This window comes from Chiloscyllium plagiosum, chromosome 13, assembly GCF_004010195.1.
Source record: "Chiloscyllium plagiosum isolate BGI_BamShark_2017 chromosome 13, ASM401019v2, whole genome shotgun sequence".
NCBI classification, from domain to species: Eukaryota; Metazoa; Chordata; class Chondrichthyes; order Orectolobiformes; family Hemiscylliidae; genus Chiloscyllium; species Chiloscyllium plagiosum.
Window position 1 is genome coordinate 185353 of NC_057722.1, and position 12443 is coordinate 197795.

At 42.5% G+C, this 12443-nt stretch overlaps 1 long non-coding RNA gene across 1 annotated transcript in view; it reads right to left on the bottom strand.

Annotated features, from left to right (window-relative positions):
• Positions 1 to 407: 407 nt before the first annotated feature.
• Positions 408 to 12443, bottom strand: part of LOC122556261 — a 70688-nt gene continuing 58652 nt past the window's right edge. The window contains exon 4 of the long non-coding RNA XR_006313485.1: positions 408 to 1096. This is a non-coding gene — a long non-coding RNA (uncharacterized LOC122556261). The remainder of the gene's footprint in view (positions 1097 to 12443) is intronic.

The window sequence follows — 12443 nt, forward strand, 5'->3', positions numbered from 1 at the left end:
TTCTACCACATCAGCCACAATCATATTGAATGATAGAGCAACCTTGAGGAGCTGAACGGCCTATTCCATTTTCACATCAATGACCTGAGGGTTTGAGAGATAGGATTCGAATCCTTTGTTTTCTTAAAATGACAGACTATCATGTTTTATCCCATGGGTTTGTGAAATTTGAAGTTGTATTTTAATGACTTTCACCCTTGATCTTATTAACATATTTCCATTATAGTCATCTTAGGATCAGACTGTCTAAGATTAACCCTCCAAATCTCTATAGTTGGACACAAACACTTCTGATGTCGGCAGTAAGTTTTCATCAGTGTTGGCTTTCATACCATGTGAATTGCTGTCATCAGTGTTTGTGAAAATGAGATGAAAAATTGTTCTTGTGACTAACATTTGACCTTTTTAATACAAAACCACTGAAGCGTGGTTTTCAATTGCACTCTGCATGATGAAGCATAATTAGCCATAATTGGGTAGCATTCTTCTTCCTCTAAATATTTATGCAAATTAACCAATAAATACAAACATAGTTTTAGAACTTCATCTTTCCTAAGTCATCAATTTGTATAGCAAAGCAGGTTTTCTTGTCACAATGAAGCTTAAAAGATCAGTTGAGAAATTGGGATAGTTTAGTCAGGGGTGTACACACAGTGTGCCTTATGTCAAACTGCAGCCAAGAAGCCTTTCAGAAACACAGGGCTGTGTTTTCTTAGCTCAGAGGGTGTAATGTGAGGCTGCACTTGCCGACACTGGGACATCTTTGACAAATGTACAAGAGGCGGCTTCTTGATTGACGGCTTGAATGCCAGGTTTGGACGTTCCACACTGTTGGTCCAGCCACGGGAGTGGTTAAGTCCTGGTCACTCAACAGCAGCACTGGTGGTTGCTATTATGATCTGCAGGAGACTTTGGAACTGGTCCAGATAAGCCAAGAATTGCTTTATTGAAAAGCACACAGGTACAAGGGTCTGAATGGAAACCCCTTCAGAGAACGCCTTCCTTGCCCACTACTCAATCTTTGGCCTGTTAGGCCTTCTCCACCAGATAGCCAGTTCCATTTAACCAATGAACTCCCCATTTGGAGCGAAGGCAGCTGCAAAGTAGATTAATTAGCTTTTATTATGTAATTGTAGAGAGGACAACCTCCTCCCCCCCCCCCCCCCCACCACACACACACCCAGTTACACTGTTGGTAAAATTCGCATCACTTTAGGAACCTGATCGAAAACTCCTCGCCACCGATTTAATTGCTCACCCAGTCTCCTTTCCTGACATCCCAGAACTAGCAGAGTTCAGTCCATAGATGCTCGAGGAGGCCATTCAGCTTTTCCAGCATGCTCAACTACTTAATCAGCTCATGGCCAATCACTATCAATACTCCATTTACCTACCTGGGAACTGGTCAGTAGAAGCTGTACAAATACAGGCTGACTACGCATCTCTCGACATATCCTGGGGTCTATGCCTGTCACCTGCTCAGTAGTCTCCTGTCGTGAGATCAGAGCTCAGGGGTCTAGGGCATTGCTTCCCAATTTTTAACTAATTGCTGCCTTAGACATCAATGACGCAAGATTTCAGCTGATGAGCCCACTTCAGTTCCTAACCCCAATTTTGGGAAGCTGTGACAGTAGGGTAACCTTCTACTAAGGTGGCAATGCAGTTTAAGCATCCATGTAACACACCATTTATCAAATTTGTAAGAAGAAAGGGAGCCCAGAACTACAAAAAAACAACTCACCAAAATAACTTTTTTTTAAACACAAGATCTTTTTAAAATTCCTGACCATCACATTTGGCTATCACAAGGAGACAGCCATGGGCAGGCAGTTAATGTAAATAGACTCACTAATAATAGCAAAAATATTTTTGGACTTCGAGACCTTGACCTGCACAGTTATAAATTAGCTAAAAGAAAATTTAAATTCCATCTTGCATTACATTTTAAACTAGATGAAAGTACATTCAACAAGCACATGTTCCCAGTGGAAAGACAAGATTTAACAGATGTTGAATAGAGATGGTAATGATACTTCTCCAATTCTAGTGCCCTTCAAACTTGGGAGCTTGATAATCAATGGATGTGAAATCTTTTTGCAATAGGCTACAAGGGCATTAGCTATCTACGTCTTTCCTCAGAATGGAATTCTTTTTCATAAAAGCACTGATGGGGCTTACTAGTACTGTATTTACTGTACTGTAGCATTCATGGCACTGTTCAACAAGAGTATAGGAAGTTCTTCCCAAGCAGTATTTATCCCCAAATGAACATCACGAGAATAAATTAACTGAAGACTATGAAATTTCAATTTGAGGGAGCTTGCTGTGTGCAAATTGACTCTCGTTTTGCAAATCACAACTTACTTTTGCTTTTATTTTAACTAATACCCACCATCCTATGTCTGATGGCCTTATCAGTAAAAATACCCAACTGATTGGTTACAAGCAAAGCCCATTATGGGGGAAATTGAAACATTGGGAGAAAAGTATGGAATGCAGATGCTGGAGACCAGAGTGAAAACATGTAGCGCTCTAAAAGCGCAGCCGGTCAGGCAGCGTCCGAGGAGCAGGAGAGCCGATGTTTCAAGCATAAGCTCTTCATCATGAATGCAATTCCTGATGAAGAACTTATGGTCAAAACATCAACTCTCCAGCTCCCCAGGTGCTGCCTGACTGGCTGTGCTTTTCCTACATCACACTTTCTGAAATTGGAACATAGCTGATGAAGTAATTTGAAAAGTCATCAATGAAGAGTTTTGGGCTAGACATGTTGAGGTTATGAAAGGTAGTGCGTAATTGCAAGCAATCTCTCCAAAAAAATCCAGCAGAACAAATGTTAAGTGAGAATATTCATTTATTTTCTTCATGCTTCTCGTAGTGATGCTAATCATGTAATATGATGTAAAAATTTCTCCATCTTAAACAGATGCAAAAAGTCAATGAATATTGCTAAGAACAACATTAATTGAATTTATATTTCTGTCTTGAGAAAATGGGATTTAATTAAATGTGAATTTTTTTGTTGGTTGGTCAAAGGTTTCTAGAGGTCTGTTTTCTTTACATGTATTTTAATGAGGTTTTAAAAACTTGTTTAATGCACCGAACTGTTCACCACAAAGTGGGGAAATGCAAACTTTGCTGTTTTTAGTTACTGGGGTCCAGTGGTCCAGATCAATCAAGAAATTTGGTCAGTTTGAGTGTCAGAGAGCGAAGGACTGCTGAACAGAAACTTATGGAACTTGTGTTTGCTCTGAAGCTAAAGCTATTATAAAAGTTTAGTTAGTAGTTTGTTTTTGTGGAGCTCCTTGTGGAGAGAAAGCAGATTAAAAAAGAAAGCAAACTTAGTAACAGCAAAAGAAAAATTAGTAAAAAGAAACTGATTGCAACTATACCAGTGTGGGCCTGAGCAAAGAGCTATTGTGATAGTCTCATCCCTGAGATTTTGATGTTTGTTAGGATAAAAGGAAAAATCTAAATTGGAAGCCTTTTCTGATATCTATAATTAAATCATTCCAACTTTTGTCTAGTGCAGTATAGTTAACATTTTTCCTGTTTAATCAATGTTTTATTCTGTGCTAAAAGTACACTAGCAGTCCCTTGTCAATATCTTCAGTAACTGACTTTCGCAAGAGAAAGAGAAAATCAGGGTCTATCAAACCAGGCTTCAATCTGGGATGTGACTTGTCTACTACTAATATTAGCTGAGATCATGACAACATTGATATGAAAAATCACAGAAGCTTAATTTCAAAACTAGCTTTATAACGGCTGGAGGCTATCCTACAATAAAAATCAGTCAGGCAGAGGCTTATGACATTGTTCCTAATTCTGCTGGTCGTTTCAAGTTCCTTTTCTTTCCCAGTGCTTTGAATTGCCCTGCAATTCTCTTTCCGTTAGATGACATGCATGCTAACAGTTAATATCTAAAGCATTCACTTTCGTTTTGGGACCAGCAGTGGCGATCCTAATCAGTTGTCAGTGTAATCCCTTTCAAGGTCTTGTCAGAGTATAAAAGCGTTAATAATACATTGCAGTCTTATCATGTCATAGGACAACATAGCAGCTCATTAGCCTGTAGGAAAAGTTGATCAAAAACCAAAATAACTTTAAAAATCCTCTCCTCCTCCTGTGATATTATAGATGTCTTTAATTAAACCATTCATACATATTATGTACACTCTGAAGTAGGTGAGACTTGACCCAGGGCCTCCTGGTCAAAAAGTAGCAACTCTACCAGTATGCTACAAGACATCCCATCCCCTCCCCCACTCCATTGATATGATATCGCAGGTCAAATCTCTATTGCCCCATTGAAGACTAGTCTTGTCCCCCAGAGCTTCCAACCAATCCGATTGGCCAGAAACTCTTACAGTCATGGTCCGAGACATGGATCAATCGTGGACAATGTTGAGACCACAAGCATTTCCAGTAAGTAGTGTCACGGACTCGAGACAAGGAAGTCCCAGGATCATGTGACAGGATGCATTAGTCCACATGAGAGAAGGTGATGAGGGTTTGGTGCAGGACTTTGACCCCAAGAAGGGGGCATAAAGGGGGCAGATAACATTGGAGGGGTGTCTTCCATTTGGACAAGGCAAACGCCAAAGTTTATATCTTCCCCACTTTCCTGCCTTTTCACCAAGTTAGCAAACAAGTTACATTAAAATGTATGAAGGTGGATAAGTCTCCTGGTCCTGACCAAGACCCAAGAACGCTGCAGAAGCTAGAGAAGAAATTGAGGGAAACACCATCCTCATGACCTGTCCCACGTGTCAATCTTCCTTCCCACCCATCCGCTCCACCCTCCTCTCCGACCAATCACTTTTACCCCCACCTCCATCCACCTATTGCACTCTCAGCTACCTTCTCCCCAGCTCCATCCCCTCCCACTTATCTCTCCACCCCAGAGGCTCCCAATCTCATTCCTGAAGGCGGCCTCTGGCCTAAAATGTCGATTTTCCTGCTTCCTGCTGCCTGATCTCTGCTTTTCCAGCAACACACTCCCAGCTCTGATCTCCAGCATCTGCAGGCCTAATTGTCTCCTAAGAAATTGAGGGGACCTGGGCTGATATTTTTGCATCATCCTTAGCCACAAGCAAGGTCCCAGAAGATTGAAGGGTAGCAAGTGTTGTGCTATTACTCAAGAAGGGCTGCAAAGAAAAACCTGCTCCACAATCATCTGATGAAGGAGCAGCGCTCCAAAAACTACTGCATCCAAATAAACCTGTTGGACTATAACCTGGTATTGTGAGATAACAACAGCACCTCCACATCAAGAAAAACCTGGGAACTATAGACTAGTAAGCCTAACATCTGTGGTAGCTGAAAATGTGTTGCTGGAAAAGAGCAGCAGGTCAGGCAGCATCCAAGGAACAGGAGAATCGACATTTCGGGCAAAATAGGTTAAACAGTGAGCAAGTCCTTGAGGAGTGAGATAGGTTAGTGAACTGTCTGTCGGAGTGAAGAACCCAATTGAAAGGTTTGTTGCAGCAGTAGGAGGACATGTGCAGGAATAAGATGGGAAGCACTAATACTATTGTGCATGAGGTAGAAAAGGAGAATACTGTTCCATTAAAACAACACCCCTAAAGATATAAACATTTCAAAGCCTCACAGGTCCAAAAGGAAATGAATGCATTGTTCAACGAAGATATCATCGAACTGAGTCAGAGTGAGTGGAGTTTGCCGATCATATTAGTTCCCAAACATGACAGGACTCAACAATTTTGTGTTGAGTATTGGAAGGTCAACACCCTAACAAAATTGGGGACTCAGACCCAGTACCAAAATTGGAGGACTGTATAGAGAAAGTTGGACTTACTGCGTGGTTATAGAAAGTGAAAGGAGTTTCTGTGTTTGTAACCCCAAATTAAAGTGATGCCTTTTTGGAAAGAAGAATGCACCAGCCACATTCCAACGTCATAAACAAAGTTGTGGCTGGATTAACAAATTGTACAGTCTACCTGGATGATGTAGTGATCTTTAGCAAGTCATAGAAAGATCACATACTTTAATTGGCAGAGCTCTTTGTATGATTAAGAGAAGCAAAACTGGTAATAAACTTAAAGAAAACAGAATTCGCGAAGGCACAGGTGAAATTCTTGGGATATAATATCGATCATGGAAGGTTGACCCCAAGGAGTCCCAAGATGAAAGCCATCAAGGAATTTCCATGACCAACCTCAAAAGAAAGAGGTGCTTTGATTTTTGGGACTAAGCGGATTCTACCAAAAGTTTGTTCCAAACTTCAATAGCATAGTGGCACCACTAACAGATTTGCTGAAGAAGAACGCAAAAATGCCAGGAAGCATTTGAGAATTTAAAAGCAGTATTGCACCAGTTTTAGCTACACCAAATCTTTTGAAACCCTTCAAAATTGCAATCAATGCTAGCAATATAGGAATTGGAGCTGTACTGCTACAGGATGATGATGATGGAATTGAATGGCCAGTTGACTACTTTTCAAAGAAATTCAACACCCACCAGAGACAGTATTCTACCATAGAAAAGGAATTGAGTTTGGTACTGGCCTTGCAACACTTTAATGTTTGTGATAAACAATGTGTCGGAGAGAGTTGTGTACATGGATCACAATCCTCTTACATTGTTGGAACAATTTAAAGACAACAATAGGAGACATGTCATTGGAGTCTTATGTTACAGACTTTTAATTTACAAAAATTGTACATGTGGCAGGTCGTAAGAACGGTGATAGCCGATGCATTATTGCGGATTTAATGGACACAGCAAAGATAAGATTGAATAATATATATATGCATGCAGAAATTAATCAACTTAGATTAATGTCTTATGTATGTCATTGTAATGTGATTAAGAAAAAAAAGCCATCTTTTCATTACAATGGCTCATTTTTTCCTCAAGGGAGGTGGTGTTATGGGCTAAATGCATGTACTGTACCTTTAAGAGAGAGTGAATATTATTGTGTTGAGAGCACCTGTCATATGACAAACTAGCAGTCCCAGAGTGTACTGAAAAATTGAAAACATGTAACATTTGACTGTGAAAGAGATACCGGAGTTGGTTGCCATTTTGACAACAATTCAAATTTAACCAGTTTAAATTATGCCCTAGGATACTAAAACCCAGTCAACTTTGGTTCGATTTGACAAAACAGTAACTCAATGAGACGATCTGATGTTAGGGACATAAAAAAGGCAGGCAGTTTAAAGGTCAGACTGAGCAACTGCCACTTGAAACACACTATCAAAAAAGGTACCTTTTCAAATGAAACATCTTCACAGTAAAAAGAAAGACGACGACCTAGGGAGATGTTCAGTCGGAAGATGACAGACACTGGAGATGACAGCTGCTGTGTGGTTTTGAATTATGTTGATGTAATTTTAATAAAGATTTTATTGGAACAGTATATTGTTATAGAGTTGGAGGGAGATAAGCAGCTAAAAGAAGGGGATGCTTAGAGTTGTGAATAGTTGTTGGTTAATGTTCACTTTTAGAGTTAAGTAATAAATTGATATGGTTTTCTTTAAATAGTGGAATTTGGGAGTTCCTAATCACTCATTTTAACAGATTATGAGGAGAGGTGAGCTTTTCTGGGTGTTTAGTTTAATTAACAGAAGGATTCGCTGTCGTGCCGTAACACTTCCATTTAGAGTCGTGGATAGTCATTTTGAAGGTGTAAGAGAATGGAGAGATGGTTCCCTGATTCTCAGAGTAGGATTTGGAGGTCCTGGTGGAAGGGGTGCTGCAGAGGATGGGTGTCCTCTTTCTAGAGGACTAGCAGAGGAAGCTATGCCACCAGATCATGGCAGTCAGGTCAGTGTCTGCCATCCGGGTCGGTGCATCTCCAGGGTGCAGAGGAGTAGCTGGCAGTGCAGTAAGAAGGTCAATGACTTTCTGTGCTCTGTCAGGGCAAGTGCTACCATTTTCTTTCTTGCACTCACTCCATCACTGCCAGTGCACCTATTTCCCAGCAAGACTTGTGCTCTACCACTCCCCACTATTGCCTGCAAAGTCTTTCCCAACTCACTCATTCTCTCACTCCCTCCAAAACAACAAAAAAAAATCTTCCACACTAACACAGATTACATGGGATTTTTTTTTGCTTTGCCTTACAAGAACATTATCAGATATCGGACCTACAGCATATAGAATGAGGAGGAGTTTGAAATGCCATTGTCGTTGCCAGAGTTACCACTTTGGCCTCATTGTGGATCTTCCACATAATTAAATGATCAAGGTTAGCAACAGAAATGCCATCTCTTCAAATGATCATACCTGACTGAGTACTTCAGTTTTCCTTGCGACTGTTAGATGGTTTGGGCTCGGTTTTTCCTGTCCAGAATATTGTCATCTTCTGGCCATTCTTCAGTGTATGTCAAAGGATTTTGTTTTTCACTGTCCATCAGTATCTTCCCACTCTGTAGCCCTGTAATCAAACACCTCAGAGGTCCTATCAGAATCTTTCCTTTACTCCTGTGTTCCTTGGACTGTATTTTAACTTCAGATCCTAGCTTTAGAGACTTTTTAAAAATTCTGCTTTATCTTGTGCTTTAAGACAATCCCACTGCCTGCACTCCCTAACAGGTGGCACAGTGGTTAGCACTGCTGTCTCACAGCGCCAGAGACCTGGGTTCAATTCCCGCCTCAGGCTACTATCTGTGTGGAGTTAGCACATTCTCCCCACGTAGGTTTCCTCCGGGTGCTCCAGTTTCCTCCCACAATGCAAAAAAAGTGTAGGTTAGGTGAATTGGCCATGCTAAATTGCCCGTAATGTTAGGTGAAGGGGTAAATGTAGAGGAATGGGTCTGGGTGGGTTGCTCTTCAGAGGATCAGTGTGGACTTGTTGGGCCGAAGGGCCTGTTTCCACACTAAGTAAGTAATCTAATCTATCACTTGGATATCAGTTTGAATATCTCAGGCCATGGGTATTGACACACACACACAGCCCCTAAAGCAGCTTGCTCTTTACATCTGAGTAGGGCATTCTATTTTGTTATGTACTGTAACCTCCTTTATTTATATCTGTACAAAGTAGGTTACCAAATATACTCTCTAGTGTAGTGTCTAAGGGCTATCCCTTCATGTTGTTCATAGATATATACATTGCATGTCTTAAACATTACAAAGAACAGATTGAATTACTCGAATTTACAGTTATCCTATTTACAGTTCCCTTTATTAACCATCCAGTCTCTTGTTATTTAGCTGTGGTTTCAGCAGAACCCACCTACTGAGTGGGTGCCCTGTTATACTATAGCAAATGAACCTTTTTTAATCCCAGTTTATGGGGTTACCGTTGTCCATTTGACTGTCCTGTCTCTGGGGTAGCTGTCTGCATCCCCATGGTGTGCACGAACTGCTGGACCTTCGCTGGGCTGAGGTAGCTATCCAGCTCATCACTGGGGTCATTTACCCGCTCCGGTGTCGTTGAGCCAAGGCATGGGTCCGCACCATCCAGTTCTGTGTCTGACAATGGGACTGTCAGAGGATCGCAGCTCTCAGTTGTCTGTAGTTGTGGGGCAGTGGGTACCCCCTGGTTCTCACTGGGTGGAGGGTGGACTTCAGGGGGTCTGTTGTTTCCTGGTTGGGAGGAAATGCCATCCTCTTTATCTACGGCACTCTGTCTCTTCTTCTGGTGGTGATGACATTCTTTGCGCACGTCTTCACCATCCGAAGAGCTGTCCGTCCCTCCCTCGTGCAGCTGTCTTTTCCCCCTTTGCTGGGAGGCTTTGGGGGCCTGGCCGGATTTTCTCTTCCTGTTTTTAACAGGTATCCACTCCTCTGCCTGCTCGATTACCTTCTCCTCCATTGCTTCCATCTGCCCAGCTAGAGCTAGGATCAGCTGCTGTGTCTCTCCGCTGTCTGCCCCCAGCCTGTTCTTCTTTCTGGGTGCCACCAGACTCCATTTCTCTGCTGTCTGGGTGCACATTACTGGTCTTTGGGGGTTCACGGCTTGCATTGCCACCTCCAGCCATCTGTGCTTAAGTGGGCCCCCCCACGTCTTGGGCAGGTCTTGTACATGTGGCTCGCCTCTCCGCACAGGTTGCAGCTCTTTGTTTCCTGACAGTCCTTAGTCAGGTGACCTTCCTGTTTGCAGCTCCTGCAGATGGTCCCCTTGCAGTCCGCCATCACGTGTCCCGACTTCCCGCAGGTTCGGCACACTTTCGGCTGCCCTGCATATGTCAAGTAGCCTCTGTTCCCTCCAATTGTGAAGCTCAAGGGTGGGTGAAGAATGTTCCCATTGCCATCGACCCTCAGAGTCACCCTGACCTGCCGCTTACTGGTCCAGATCCCAAAGGGGTCGATCACATCGGTGGCTTCTCCCTCAACTTGGACGTACTTTCCCAGGAAGGTCAGGACATCAGCCGCTGGAACATAGGGGTTGTACATATGGATTGTAACAACCCGATTTCACTGTGCAGGAAGCACACACAATGGGGTTGCCGACAAGATGGAAAACAACGGCTCCCCTTCCTTCTCCTTGAAGACCTTCAGGAACTGTTCGCACTGCTTCACACTCCTGAAGGTCACATCAAAGTAGCCTGCCCCAGGGAAATCCTGCAGGCAGTACACATCCGCTGCAGCGAACCCACAGCATCCCAGCAGCACTTTCTTGATAAACAGCATGCGGTCAAGCGGCGTACGATCCTCTTTCTTCACAGTCATCCGGACGGTGTTTCGAACCCCCTGCCCAGGGCTGCGGGCAGCTGTTGAGGCCATAGCTCTGAGGTTGGCTGGTCCCTGAATTGGCGTTAGGCCGAAGCCAGCATGAAGATCCACCAATAGCAGGTCAGCACAACCAAACGATCCTCCAACGTCCAATCACGATCCAGCGATGATCTCCACTAGCTCTGATGACTCGCAACTCGACCCCTGTCCTGATTAGAACAGACACTTGATCTTAGCCAAAAGGCCGAGAAGCGATTGGCCATGCTAAATTGCCCGTAGTGGTAGGTGAAGGGGCCTGCGTGGCTGGGCTTCGGGGGATCGGTGTGGACATGTTGGGCTGAAGGGCCTGTTTCCATGCTGTAAGTAATCTAGTTACACAAGGGTGGCATCAAACCCAGGTCCTTGGTGTTGTGAGGCAGCAGTGCTAACCCTGGCGCTGAAGTGCCACTCTGTTACAGCATCCTGATTTATACAAATCTCATCATTCTACAATATAGTCAAGTCTTATCTTATCATATACAGATTTGTTCCTGTGAATATCCAACCAGCATACAATGTCAAGCCTGTCTTTGCAGACATAAAGCAGATCAGTCCAACAATTCTGACACTGACTGAGAACCCTAAAGGCATGACTTCTAATCTGGGCAAGTTGGAAAAATGAATTCATTAAGTCTGCTAATTCACAGACTGCAGAAACCTGGAATGCACTGGATGTGAAGAAGATATTCCCATTAGTAGGAGAGACCAGGACCTGAGGACATAGAATGGAATGAGGAGGAATTTCTTTAAGCAGAAGGTGGTGAGTCTGTGCAACTCACCGCCACCCGCAGAGGGCTGTGTAGGCCAAGTCACACAATTTAAGAGAGATGTAGATAGCTTCTTGATTAGGAAAGGGATCAAAGATTAAGAGAGATGGCAGGAGAATAGGGCTGAGAAGCACTGCAGTCATGATTGAATGACAGAGCAGAATCTATGGGCCAAATGGCCTAATTCTACTTCTATTCCTTACAGTCTTATGGGACAAATTACATAGCCAATGAAATTTTAAAAATAAACAAACTGTATAAAGAAATATGAAAGAAAGTAAAAGTTTTTATTGATGCATAAAATATAAAGAGATTTGCAAATTTAAATAAGGGTCCCTTAAAGGTAGAGACAAAGAAATTATGATGAAAAATATGGAAGTGGCAGAGACATTACACAAATGTTTTAGGGGAGGAGGACATTTTATGGAGGTAATAAAATGTTAGCTGTTAATTAGAAACTGCAAAGAGCTGAGCTTCTTGCTTTGGGGAAGTTTACTGAATTTTCATCCAATCAGGCAAATAACAGCCTACTTCAAGGTCTCCAATCAGGACCCAATTCAACAAGACCTGCTATCTATGGTTATACCATCAGTTTGTTCTATAAGTATTTTTGCAGCACACCTAATACTTTGCATTCATTACAATGTGGTTTGAATCAGTGACTGGACTTGAATATTCGCCATTTACATTAATGATGTGAATGAAGGAGCTGAGTGTAATCTACTCAAGTTTATTGCCACTATGAAACAAGGTGGTAAAACAACTCAAACAGCATGCAAGAGAGTTACAAAAGAGATAAAAACAGTTGTGCGAGTGAGCCAGACCTTGGTGGGATCAATGTCATGGGGAAAATTAGACATTATCAGCATTCAGAGGAGAAACAGGAAAACAGTATATTTTAAATGGCCAAAGGCTATGGATGCTTGGTGATGGAGATTCAAGTTTAAAGATCGACCTTTTGGTTATGAAGGTAATCAAGGGATTATG